The 13,191-nt window shown below is 40.4% G+C and overlaps 1 pseudogene; it reads right to left on the bottom strand.

Moving 5' to 3' along the window:
- Positions 1-11,509: 11,509 nt before the first annotated feature.
- Positions 11,510-12,166, bottom strand: LOC102861133 (annotated as a pseudogene).
- Between the last annotated feature and the right edge of the window lie 1,025 nt (positions 12,167-13,191).

The following is a 13,191-nucleotide window of genomic DNA, read 5'->3' as shown; positions in this document are numbered from 1 at the left end:
GAGATGGATCGATTCTGTGACTGGAGCGGTGGGAATAAGTGCATTTGAGATGGCTATGTTGGCACAGGATAGAACAGCATTTAGAGCTCTTGTACATAGGGTTGCTATGAGTCGCGAGTGACTCGATGGCACATAATAACAACAACATGGCTCTTTAGCATTGAGGACTCTCCTTCATAGGGTCGCTATGAGTTGTCTGTGACTCAACGGCACTTAACAACAACAACATGGCTCTTCATGAATATTCAGTAAAGAATAAAAGCCATCATATTGGGATATTGGTGAGTATCCCATAGATTGTGAAAGGAACAAACAAATCTAGAGGCAAGGATGGTAAAAAAAGTTCATCTCACATACTTTGAATATATCGTTACAAAGGGTCAATCCTTAGAAAAAGTTATCATGCCTGGGAGGTTGGAGGGTGCGAGAAAAGGGGGAATATCCTCAACCAGATAGATTGACATAGTGACTATCACAATGGGCTGGAGCTTGTCAGAGATAGTGAGAATGGAGGACAAGGTCAGATCTATTGTTCATGGGCTCTCTTTGAGTCATGATCAACTCAAAGGCACATAACAACATCAACAACAACATAGTTCTTCATAATTTTTATAGTTTTTCTCTTTTTTATTTCTGTTTTTACCTTTATTATTTCTTTTCTTCTAGAGACTACAACCCTTCCTTGTTATTCTTTTTCTAATTTTCAGAGATGTTTGGTTAAGGTGTTGATTTTGCTTCTTCTTTTTTTTTATGTGTGTGCTTATTGCTTTAAATTGACCTCTGAGTACTGCTTTGGCTGTGTCCCAAAGATTCTGGTATGTTGTGTTTTAATTCTTATTTGCACCAAGAAATTTTAAGACCCTATGAATGAAAGTCCTCAACACTTGTGTGACTTTCATCCTTTTTCCAAGTTCATAGGGTTTCTGGAGGCAAGCTCTTTACAGAAATGTATGCCACTTCTGCTTCCAAGCTTGTTTTAATCGGGGAGCACCACCAAACACTGTTGATTAGTTGCCTCATATGATAAATATTGAACTACTGTTGTTTTTGTTGTATGTGTTTTTAAGTTGACCCATTGTGACCCTATGAACAATGACTCTGAACTTTGCCCTATCCTGAATTGTCCTCAGTGTCACTGACACACCTGACCCCATGGCCACAGTCACTGTGTCAATCCATCTCTTCCTTTTTAACACTGACTCTCTACTCTTCCAAACATGATGTCTTTCTCCAAGGACTTGTTCCTCCTGTTGACATGCCCAAAATATATGAGACAGAGTTTCAAAATCTTTGTCTCCAAGGAGCAAACTGGTTTCACTCTCACCAGGACAGACCTGTTTATTCTCTTGGCAGTCCATGGTATGCCCAATACATTTCTTCAGCATCACAACTCAAAGGCTTCAATTCTTCTGTTGTCTTTATTCATTGTCTAGCTCTCAGATGCATAGTAAGCAATTGAGAAGACCATGGTCTGGATCAGGCAAACCTTAGTCTCTAGACTGACATCATTGCTCTTTATCACTCTGAAGAGATCCTTGACAGTAGATGTTACTAATGCAGTTTGTCTTTTGATTTCCTTACTGCTGATGCCAAGAGTGTGGATTGTGGATCCTAGCAAGATGAAATCATTAACAACCTCAATCTTTTCTCTATCATGATATTGCCTATTGACCCAGTGGTGAGGATCTTTTATTGATGTTGAGATGCAATCCATATTGAAGGCTGCAGTCTTTGATCTTCTACAGCAAACACTTCAAGTCTCCTCAGTTTCAGCAAGCAAGGTTGTGTAATATGCATAATGTAGGTTGTTGATCAATCTTCCTCCAATCCTGATGCCAAATTTCTCCTCATAAAGTCCAGCTTCCCAAATGATCTGTTCTGCAAATAAATAAAAAAGGTATAGAGAAAGAATACATCCCCGATGCACTCCTTTCTTGATTTTGAACTATGCAGTGTTCCCTTGCTTTGGACAACAGCTTCTTGGTCTAGGTATAGTTTCACATGAACACAATCAGGTATTCTGGGATTCCCATTCTACTCAAGATTATCCACAATTTGTTGTGATCCATGCAGTCAAATGCCTTCAGTTGATAAAATGCATAGTACATAAAACACAGACATCCTTCTGCTACTTTCTATGTACAGCCATGATCTATCTGTTATCAGCAATGACATACCTAGGGCCACAGCCTCTTCTAAATCTAGCTTGTATTTCTGGCAGTTCTTTGGTGATGTGATGTTCCTGTCACTTTTGGATAATCTTCAGCAAGATTTTGCTTGCATGTGATATTAATGACATTTTCCACATTCTGTAGGATCATGATTTTTTTGAGAATGAAAATAAGTATGGCTCTCTTCCAGTCAGTTGACCAGGTGGAAGTCCTCTAGATTTTGTGTCACAACCTGGTGATCCAAGGCTGTATCTGTTCGTTGAAATATCTCAACTGGTATTCCATCAAGTCCTAGGGCCTTATTTTTTTGCCAATTTTGTCATAACAGTATGAATTAATTCCTTTATTATTTTTGGTTCTTGATCATATGTTACTTCCTGAAAAGGTTCTGTGTCAGCCAATTCTTTTTGGTACAGTGACTCTGTATATTCCTTCCACCTTCTTTTGATGCTTCCTAGATCATTCAATACATTGCCCATTGTACTTTTCTCCACCTTCTTTAGATCAAGTAATTTTATTCAGAGTTTTTAGGAAAGAGCCAAAGAGGCAGAGAAAACGACGTTCAAAGATCGAAGTCCCCCACCAGGATCTCCTGTGCCTAGTACCTGGAGATGCCAAAAGTGCCTATTTTGGTTTTTTTGTTTTTCAATTTTTAAAATATTATTTTTTTCATTGTTGAATATTTTCTTCACTCCTCCTCTCCTTCCCCTCTCTCAACCTACCTTGTAATGCACTCCTTTTTCTACATTGTTGGCATACATGTAATGTCTAATCATATATTCCTTTCAGATAGTTCTCATCTATTCTAATGCAGTGTTCATTATAGATCCACTCTTTTCCCATTAACTCCCCAACCACCCCATGTCTGTCCTATTTTATAACAGTGGTGTTATGCAGTGCTTAGCCTTTTGTGACTGAGATATTTCACTCAGATAATGTCCTCCAGGCTCCTCCATGCTGTATAATGTTTTACGAGTTGATCGTTTTTCAATGCTGCATAATATTCCATTGTGTGAATGTACCATAGTTTTTCTATCAATTTGTTTGTTGATGAGGTTACTTCCATCTCCCTGCTATTGTGAATAATGCAGCAATAAACATGGGTGTGTGTACATCTGAGTGTGGCTCTGGTTTCTTTAGAGTATATTCCCAGTACTGGAATTGCTGCCTCAAATGAAATTTCTGTTTCCAACTTTTTGAGAAAGCACCAGACCACTTTCCATTCATAATGAAAAACCTACAACCAGGAAATAATAAAATAAATGGATGGGACCGTCTAAGAATAAAATCCCTATGCGCATAAAAAAAAATAAAAAACCAAAACACCTAAACTTTTCCATCAAGGTTAAAAGGAAACCTATAGATTGGGGGCGGGGGGGATAGCAATTACCTATCCCATAAAGGACTTACATTTAAAATTTATAGCATACTCCAGCACCCAACAAGAAAAAGATAAACAACCCAATCACAAAATGTGTACAGTGTTTATGAATAGACACTTCACCAAAGAAGACATTCAGATGGCAAACAAATGCATGAAGAAATGTTCAAAATCCCTAGCTATCAAAGAAATGCAAATCAAAATGATGAGATCTCATTTCATCCAGCAACAGTAACACAGGTCAATAGGCAGCAGACAACAAAATGCTGGTGAGGTTGTGGAGACATTGGAGCATGTTTAAGTATTACAACTCACAGCTTAAAATTGTTCTTAAGTTCCTTCAGATTGAGAAACGTCAAATGAATTCTTCTTTTTGGTTTTTTTACTCCAGTTTTTTACACATTTCATTATAACACGATGTTTTGTCTTCATGAGCCGTCCTTTGAGATCTTCAGTTCAACTCTGTAACTTCCTCATTTCTTCCCTTTAAAGACTTCTCAGCATGATCTTATCTTCCTCCTCTGTCTCTGAATAACCTTTTGCTTTCTTCATGAATAATATTTTTTATATCGTCCTACAGCTTGTTTGGTCTTCATTCATTAGTGTTCAGTAGCTCAAACCTGTTCCTGAGGTGTTTTTTTAATTCAGGAGTGGTAGACTCAAGATCATATTTTAGATTTTGTGCATTTGTTTTCATTTTCTTTAGCTTCAATTTGAACTTGTACATGAGTAGTTGACAGTCTGTTCCACAGTCAGCACCTGGCCTGATTTTCACAGCTGATATTGAGCTTCTTCAGGGATTCTTTACACAGATCTAATCAATCTGATTCCTGTGTAATACATCAGGTGAGGTCCATGTGTACAGTTACCATGTGTTTTTTTTATAAACAGTTTATGTAATGAATAAATTGTTGATCATATCTATCATTCTGTCTCCAGCTTCACATTTGTTACCAAGTCTGTATTTTCCAACTACCGGTCCTTACTTCTTGTTCCCAATTTTTGCACTCCAGTCACCAATTATTATTACTGAATCTTGATTGCATGTTTGATAGATTCCAGACTGCAAAAGTTGGTAGAAATCTACTTCCTCCTCTTTGGCTTTAGTTGTTGGTGTATGTATTTGAATGATATTGATATTGATAGGTCTTCTTCGTATATGTATGGACAGTATCCTGTCACTCACAGCACTGTACTTCAGGATGGATCTAGAAATTACCTTTTTTACTATTAATGCATCCCAATTTTTCCTCATTTTTTCATTCCTGGCATAATAGATCATATGGCTGACTGATTCACAGTAACCCATTCCATTCCATCTCAGCTTGCCAAAGCTGAGTATGTAAATATTTATGCATTCTATTTCTTTTTAACAATATTCAATTTTCCTACACTCATACTTCACACATTCCATGTTCCGATTATTAGTAGCTGTTTTCAACTATTCCTCAATTTTGGTTTTTTTTTAATTATTATTAAATTTTATTAGTTTCAATGAACATTCACAGGGATTCTGGGCTTTCACTCCTTCATTGCCGCACCATTCTATTCCTCAATTTTGTGTTTCTCAATATGAAGGCTCAGTCTCCAGTGTAGTATCTAACATTCTAAGTGTGCTTTATTGCTCATAGGGTTTTTGAAGGCCTGTTATTTCAGAAGTGGATGGCTAGGGAACTTTGGTGGCCTAGTGGCAAGAAGCTACACTGCAATCCCAGAGGTATGCAGTTTGAATCCACCAGATGCTCTGTTGGAGAAGGAGGGGCAATCTCCTCCTGTACCAGTTAGATCCACACCCACACATGGGGTGGGAGAGAGAGAGAGAGAGAGAGAGAGAGAGAGAGAGAGAGAGAGAGAGAGAGAGAGAAGATGGCTAATCCTTCCTAGTTTGTCTTAGAGAGCTCCACTTTAGTACATTTGACAGAAAAGTGCTATACCTCAAAGAACAAATGATGAACGAGCAAACATAGATGTATCTATTACAGCAACATGCAAAGACACTTCCCCAGTACAAAAACTGACAGATGGATTTGGTTATTATGTGTTGCTCTTCCACTCTTCGCTTGCCTTCTCAATGAGGTCTCTAACTAACCCCTAATATGATGACTCAAACTCTAGTCATTCCTGTTTATAATCTGAGTGCTCCCCAGTGAAGATGTTCTTCCTTAGGGCCCTGTGACTGGCTCCCCCATGTGTATCTGGGGGCTGTGGCTCCACATGTCTCCCAGCCTGGCTCTGTGTGCCCCCACGCCCAGATGTCCAGCTTCCTGGTGTGGGTCTGGCCTTGGAACAGCTCCTTAAACACAGATGTGACAGATATTGTGATCAACTACACATGTGTCTCCTCTATCAGATAGTCAGAATCTTTAAGACAAGGACCATTGATTTGACTTTCTTTGGTTGTTGTTGTTGTGTACCATTGAGTTAGCACCAACCCACAGCTGACACTCTGGCAGGTTTTCAGAGGCAGTTAATTGCATGGGAGGAGATTGCCCATGCTTCTCTCATGAAGCAGCTGGTGGTCTTGAACCATTTGCCTTCAGGATTGCAGTGCAGCTTCTTGCCACTAGGCAACCAGAGCTCCATAATTTCTTTGGTAGTAGAAGGAAAAAAAAGATACTAAATAGTGTTGTTGTTACCTGCCAACTAGTTGGTCCAATTTAGGGCAGCTTAATGCACAGATGTAGCAAACACTCTCCAGGCATGCGCCATTTCCACTTGTAGTTTCATTGTGTTCTGTAAGGTTTTCTTTGGCTGATTTTTGGAGGTCGATCACCAGGCCTTTATTCCTAGTCCATCCTAGTCTGGAAACTTTGCTGAAACCTGTCCGGCATTACCACAACATACAAACTTCCACAGACGGATGACTGGTGACTACCCAGGAGGTGCATTGACAGGGATAGAACGCAGACCTTCCTCAGGGAAGGTGAGAATTCTGCCATCAAGCCACCAGTGCCCTGTATTAAGTAAATAACTCAGTTAAAACACACTCATAAGAGAGATTATTCTGAAGATTTTATAAAGAAATTGTGTTTCCACCACAGCTCCTCCTTTCCATTCATATATGCTTTTTGCTCCTTTTTATGACAGTCAACTAACTCTATGCTTACACTATTCTACCTTTTATTTGTCTGCAACGACTTACACATTTGATAGGAAATATTCACTGTAAAATCCACTTGTCATTGGCTAAATAATGGCCTCCTCTCACCCCAAACATGTCCATGTCCCAGCTGCCAGAGCCTGTGCATCTGCCACTTTCCTGAATTGTCCAGGTGGGCTCAAAGTGAGCACAAGTGTCCTCCAAAGGAGAATGCATGAGGGTCACAGTCAGAGAGAGAGAGAGAGAGAGAGATGTGACGAAGGCAGCAGAGCCCAGAGCCCAGAATAGTGGGAAGAGGCAGGAACCAAGGATGGAAGGCAGCATCCGGAAGCTGGAAAAGACAAGGCAACAGATTCTCCACTAGTGATCTCAGAAGAAACTAGCCCTGATGTCTTGATTTTAGCTCATAAGATTCATTTTGAATTTGTGACCTCCATAACTCTAAGATAATAAATGTAAGTTGTAGAAACCACATGTTATTATTGTTGTCACATGCCATTGAGTCAACTATGACTCAGCAACTGTGTGAACAGATACGATCTTGAACCCCACAATCTCTGCTATGCTCAAGCCCATTGTTGCAGTCATCGTATGAATCCATCTTGTTGGGGGTCTCCCTCTCTTTCTCTGACCCTGCACATTTCCTATTATGATGTCTTTTCCCAAGAACTAGTCCCTCCTGACAAAGGGCCCAAAGTATGAAGACAAAGCCTCACCATCCTTGACTCTGAGGAGCACCCTGGTTGCACCTCTTCTGAGACAGCTTGTTTGTTCTCTTGGCAGTCCACGGGACATCCAGTCCTCTTCTCCACCACCATAGCCCAGAGGCATCTATTCTTAAACCACTAAGTGTTGTTAAAACTACTGCTGCTCAAAACAACTATGAAGTATCATCTCACCCCAGTCAGAATAGCAAAATTTAACAGAGCAGCAAACATCAAATGCTGGCGAGGTTGTGGAGAAACTGGAACCCTTATTCACTGTTGGTGGGAGTGTAAAATGGTGCAACCACTGTGGACGGCGGTGTGGTGCTTTCTCAAAAAGTTACAAATAGAGATACCATTTGACCCAGCAATTCCACTACTGGGAATATACCCCAAAGAGACCACAACTGACATCCAAGCAGATATATGCACACCCATGTTTATTATGGCTTTGTTCACAATAGCAAAGAGTTAGAAAAAACCCAAGTGCCAATCAACAAACAGATAGATAGAGAAGCTGTGGTATATTCATTCAGACAATGGAATACTAGGCTGTAGTGAAAAACAAAGAACTCATACAATATTATTCAAAATGATGACACTGGAGGACATTATGCTGAGTAAAATATCTCAGTCACAAAAGGACAAATACTGCATAGTGCCACTGTTGTAGAATGGGACTAACATCAGGGTTGAGGGGAGACTGAGAAAGAGGGGGCAAATAATGTATACTGCATTGAAACAGATGAGGGAGAGAACTGTTTAAAAGGGATATGTGATTAGGTATTATTGTCATGACAGTAGTCCAGAATGAAGGCTGTACAGTGGAGCGGACTTGGGGGGAGGAATTGTATAATAATGATGGAATTTTTCCTTTACCTTTCAAAGAGAAGAGTGAATTGGGGAGGAGGGATGAGCAGGGAGAAAAATGCAATAATGAAAGAATGGAAATCCAAAGTCTCTGTAAATGTTCACTAAAATTAATTTAAAAAAAACCCAAAACCCAAAAAATCCTACTGCTGCCAAGTTGATTCCAACTCATGGAGGCCCTCTACTCAGTTTCTGTGGCTGTAAATCTTTACAGGAGACTGTCTCCTGTTTACTGTTTCCTGTTTCTCCCATTAAGCTGCTGGTGGACACGAACCACTGACTGTGCTGTTAGCTGACCAGCATGTAGCATACTGTGCCAATGTTGTAGTCTAGTTGGCTCCAACTCATGGTGAGAGCAGAATGATATGTTTTCTGGTCTTGTGCCATCTGCATGATCAAGGGTATGTTTTGAGTCTACTATAGTGGCCACTGAGTATTTTGAATGTCTTCTAATCTTGGGGGCTGATTTTCTAATATTATATAGAATAATATTCTGCTGTGATTCATAGGCTTTTCACTGGGTAATTTTTGGAAGGAGACTTCCTATTGTTAGTGGCCTTCAAGTTGAGTATGACTCATGACCGTATGAGCAACAAATCTGAATCTTGTCCTCTCCAGTCCTAACCTCGTAATTTCTGACACATTTAAGTCTACTAGGTCAATCCACCTGATTGAGGGTCTTCCTTTCTTTTGCTGACCTTCTTCCTTTCCGAGCCTGATGTCCCTTTCCATGAACTAGTCACTCCTGACAACATGTCCAAAGTATGTGGGACAAAACTTCACCATCTTTGTCTCGAAGGAGCACTCTGGTTGTACTTTCTCTTGTTCATTCTTTTGGCAGTACATGGAATATTCAGCACTCTTCTCCAATGTAGGAAGCCATCCTGAGTAGATCTTAACTCTGACACTGATAACACTTCTTCTTTTTTTTAATTATTATTAAATTTTATTAGTTTTCGTGAACATTTACAGAGATTTTGGGTTTTCGTTCATTCATTGTTGCACTGTTTTCTCTACCCTCCTCCCCAGTTCGTTCTTCTTCCTCCCTTCCTGAATGTCTGTTTTAATTGTCCAATTGCCACAGTGCTTGTCAAAGCCAGTTCTGATTAATCTCCTTTGTCAGTGTGTCCTTTGCCATTCCCTATCTCTCCTCCCTGAGAGAGACTTCACCCTGATTCATAAGGGAAAGGGGATGGCGTATTCTCTTAGCTACTTCCTGCTGAAAAGGGATGCTGTAGGTTTCAGGGTGAAGATCTTCTCTCACTACTCTAAAGGGCCCCTTTGGCAGTAGGAAACACATAGACTATTATGGAGATTGATTTAGGAATTTAGATGCACTGTTATTAATTGTGCTTAGCCGTACATGTTCATATCCTTGAAGATGTATCATGGAAGTGTTGCAGCCTAGAAGACACAAATTTAACTAACAAGTTAAAAGTACATGAGTCAAAAATTAAAAAGCAATAATATTCCGAGTAGAGGTTCTAATAGTGGCACAAATCAAGTTACAGAGGGAAGGTGGTTCTTACAATAAAAGGCCTATAGACTAGCACTTTGTCTATTATAGTGTAGAGGTTAGGAACCACAGGATGTAGAGGCTCAGCTATGTCATTTATGGTTCTTAAGTCCTGGAGCAAATTCCATCTACCACTGGGTTGTTTTACAACTCAGAAGTTCGCATGCAAGGTAGAGGTGAAGTAAGGAACTGCTTATGAGGTTTTCCGTCCATTCCAACAACTAAGAAATGTGAGAAGAGTTGGGACCTCAGAAGGCTTTTAGGACCAATTAGTAGGCTCTGTGTCCAGGAGAAAATGAATATACTTACCAGTAATGTTAATGCTCACCCACAGCTCTTCTGGGAGGATCTAAATAGTTGAAACTGATAACACTTCTGACATGCAGCTGCCACCCCTGTCCATCTCTGGGATTATGCCTACCTCTTAAATCAACACCTTGGGGCATGCCCCTCCCTCTCCTTTGTAAACTGATAGCCTAGGGCTGGGTTCTCTGGCCATCTAGCCTACTCTGCTGCCTATTTATTGCAGAATTCATCGAATAAACTTTGAGGCTTGATCAGAGAACTTTGACTTGCCTCATCTCTCGTGTCCCTGTCCCTCTCCCCCTCTCAATCCGCACAGATCCCTCTCTAGAACACATGTGAGCCCGCAGGTCGGTTTCACTCCAACACCACAGCTCAAAGGTATCGATCCTTCTTCTGTCATTCTTATTCATTATTCAGCTCTCAGATGCACAGAGAGTGATTGAAAAGACCATTACCTGAATCAAATGCACTTTAGTCTTTAAACAGACATCTTGCTCCTTAGTACTTTGGTGTGAGCCTTGACAGCAGACTTTCCCAATACAATATGTCTTTTAATTTCTTGACTACTGGTACCAAAGATGTCAAGTGTGGCTTCAAGTAAGGTAAAATTGGTGAAACCTTTAATTTTTTTCTCCATCCATCATGATGTTGTCTCTCAGAGCACTGGTGAGGACTTTTGTCTTCTTGATGCTGAGGTGTAGTATTGGAGGCTGTAGTCTTTGATTTTCTGGAGCAAATGTTTCAAATCCTTCTCATTTGTGTGTCATCTGTATAACACAGATTGTTGATAAGTCTTCCTCCTGTCCTGATGCCATATTTTGGTTTTTACAATGTTCAACTTCTCCAACAATTTTCTCAGTATGGAAAAAAGAATATAACCCTGATGCATATTTTTCTTGATTTCAAAATATGCGGTGTTCCCTTGCTCTGTTTTCACAATAGCTATCTTTCATATGAGCATAGTTGAATGTCTAGGTTCTAGCCTTTAATTCTCAGTTAGTCTGGAAGTCCTGCTAAAACCTTTCCACCATGGCATAGTTTCCTGCCTCATAGCAACATGCCAGCCATTACAGTATGACAAATGGCTGGTAGTTTTTAAGTCACTACACTATGCAATATATATATATAATGTATGGTGGGAGAAGGATGGGCAATCTCCTTCTGTGCAATTAACTGCCTTTGATAACTTGCCGGAGGATCAGCTATGGTACACAACAATAACAACAACAACAAACTATAGTAAATTATTACACTCACAATAGATAACCAATACATTTTTCATTGTAATTATTTTTGTAAAACATACTTAAGCAGCCTGAGAGTAAAACTGTGACTAGGAAAACTTAATTAACAAGGCCAGGACTAAGAAATGTCACATAACAGGTCATAAACAACTTGCTAGTGCAATGTCCTCTACTTGGATCTTTTTTGTTTGTTTTTAAAGTTTTTATTGATGGATGCAAATGGGTTTTGATTTTGTTGAGAGCAGCCATGTCTATGGGGTGCACATAGTCTTCAAAAGCAGTTATCTGCTCTTCTAGCATATCTGGGCCGCCTTTATCATCTTCAACCACACACTGTATCTGAAGCTTATTAATGCCATGTCTTACTGGTACTAGCTTGAAAGAGCCAAGACCCAGCTGTCTGCCTGAATACTTCTGACACACTCTTCCAGTTTTGCCATGTCGGTTTCATCATCCAGGACTTCACATCTAGTAAGATTGAAGACTTGGCAACAAGTGCAGGTTTCTTGGCTGTATTTGATTCATATTGTGCAAGGCTTTCTTCTCTTAGCTTCCAGGCTTTCTCACTTTCTTCCTCCTCCTCAGATCCAAAGAGGTCAATGCCATCATCGTCTTTACTGTCTGCAGTTCCGCTTCCTGTGGTGTCTTCCACAGTAGCAGGACCATACTTGCCCAATGCTTCCTTCACTCCTGGCAGGCTGGCCTTTCCCTTCTTGTAAGACATGATGTGATTATAACAATGTAGGGCATGGTTTCAAACACCACCACATCTGTTTGCGATGGCACATACCCCGCGATATAGCTCTTGTTGGCCAGGTAATCGTTGGGGACCTGGAGGCTGGGTGGTGTGTGTCTTGAGGTCTCCGAAGCCCATAATGTTGGCTGTATATGGAGCTAGGCAGCAGCAGAGGCCATGAAGAAGGAAAGAAGTCGACCCCAAGCACTCAAAGGGGCGAGGGAACCTTCTCCTGGCTCTTGATGTTGATGTTTATTTTGCCTCTTAAAAGAGTAAGATAACCTTCATTTTAATTGCAATATTAACAATGCTTTCAGCATTATTTTCTTATTGGCAGCTGCCAAATAAACACATCCATGAAAGTCCTAACAACTGAGGCCAAACATTCAATAAAAAAGTCCTCTTGCTATTTCCTAAGCCACAAGAGACTGGGACAGCTGGAGTGGACACTGAGCCAGGGCAAGGAGGAAAGGAGAGGAGAGGTGAGGCAGGAAGTGGGGGCCTCATTTTCCTCCCCACCCACTCACATCTCTGAGGACGGAGGGTCCCATTACCAAAAGGGCTACTCAGCCCGAATCTGGACCGACAAGAGCTATTGGGTGGTCTTTGACATATTAAAGAAGCACCAGGTCTGCGACCATCTTATCTTCTCTAAGCTTCAAATGACAATGTGAGCCTAGCTTCCCAAATTCATTGCGATGCTTTCTGATACAGAAGGTGCTCCCTGGTGGAGACAATGCTCACAAATGGAAATGGTGGTCTCCGACAGGGATGGTACTCCCTGATGCGAGCGGTGCTCCCCTAGAGAGCACAAAGAACAGATGTTGTTTATGAGAAGGAATTAAGTAAATATTTTCTTTTCCAGAATGTGACATTTCCTTGGAATGCAGTCCTCAATGGTGAGTTTTAGCTTTGATTGTTACCATTCCTGCTTCTTCTCATAAGAAAGCAAAAGCAATCAGTTATAACTTAAAAAAAATATTAAAATATGGCCTACATTGTTGAGAAAGGAAGCTTTCCCAGGTCAAGGACAGAATGTTTTTCCTTTCAACGGACGTTTTTAGAGTCTAAGGCTGTAAATATTAACTAAAAGAGACCATCCTCCTGTCTCCTGAGGAGAGACTGGTGGATTAGAACTGTTGATCTTTTGGGGTTTTTTTTTT

Source organism: Elephantulus edwardii, unplaced genomic scaffold (assembly GCF_000299155.1).
Source record: "Elephantulus edwardii isolate Elephantulus edwardi_28Jun2011 unplaced genomic scaffold, EleEdw1.0 scaffold00228, whole genome shotgun sequence".
Taxonomy (NCBI): domain Eukaryota; kingdom Metazoa; phylum Chordata; class Mammalia; order Macroscelidea; family Macroscelididae; genus Elephantulus; species Elephantulus edwardii.
This window is presented reverse-complemented; position numbering and strand designations above follow the sequence as displayed.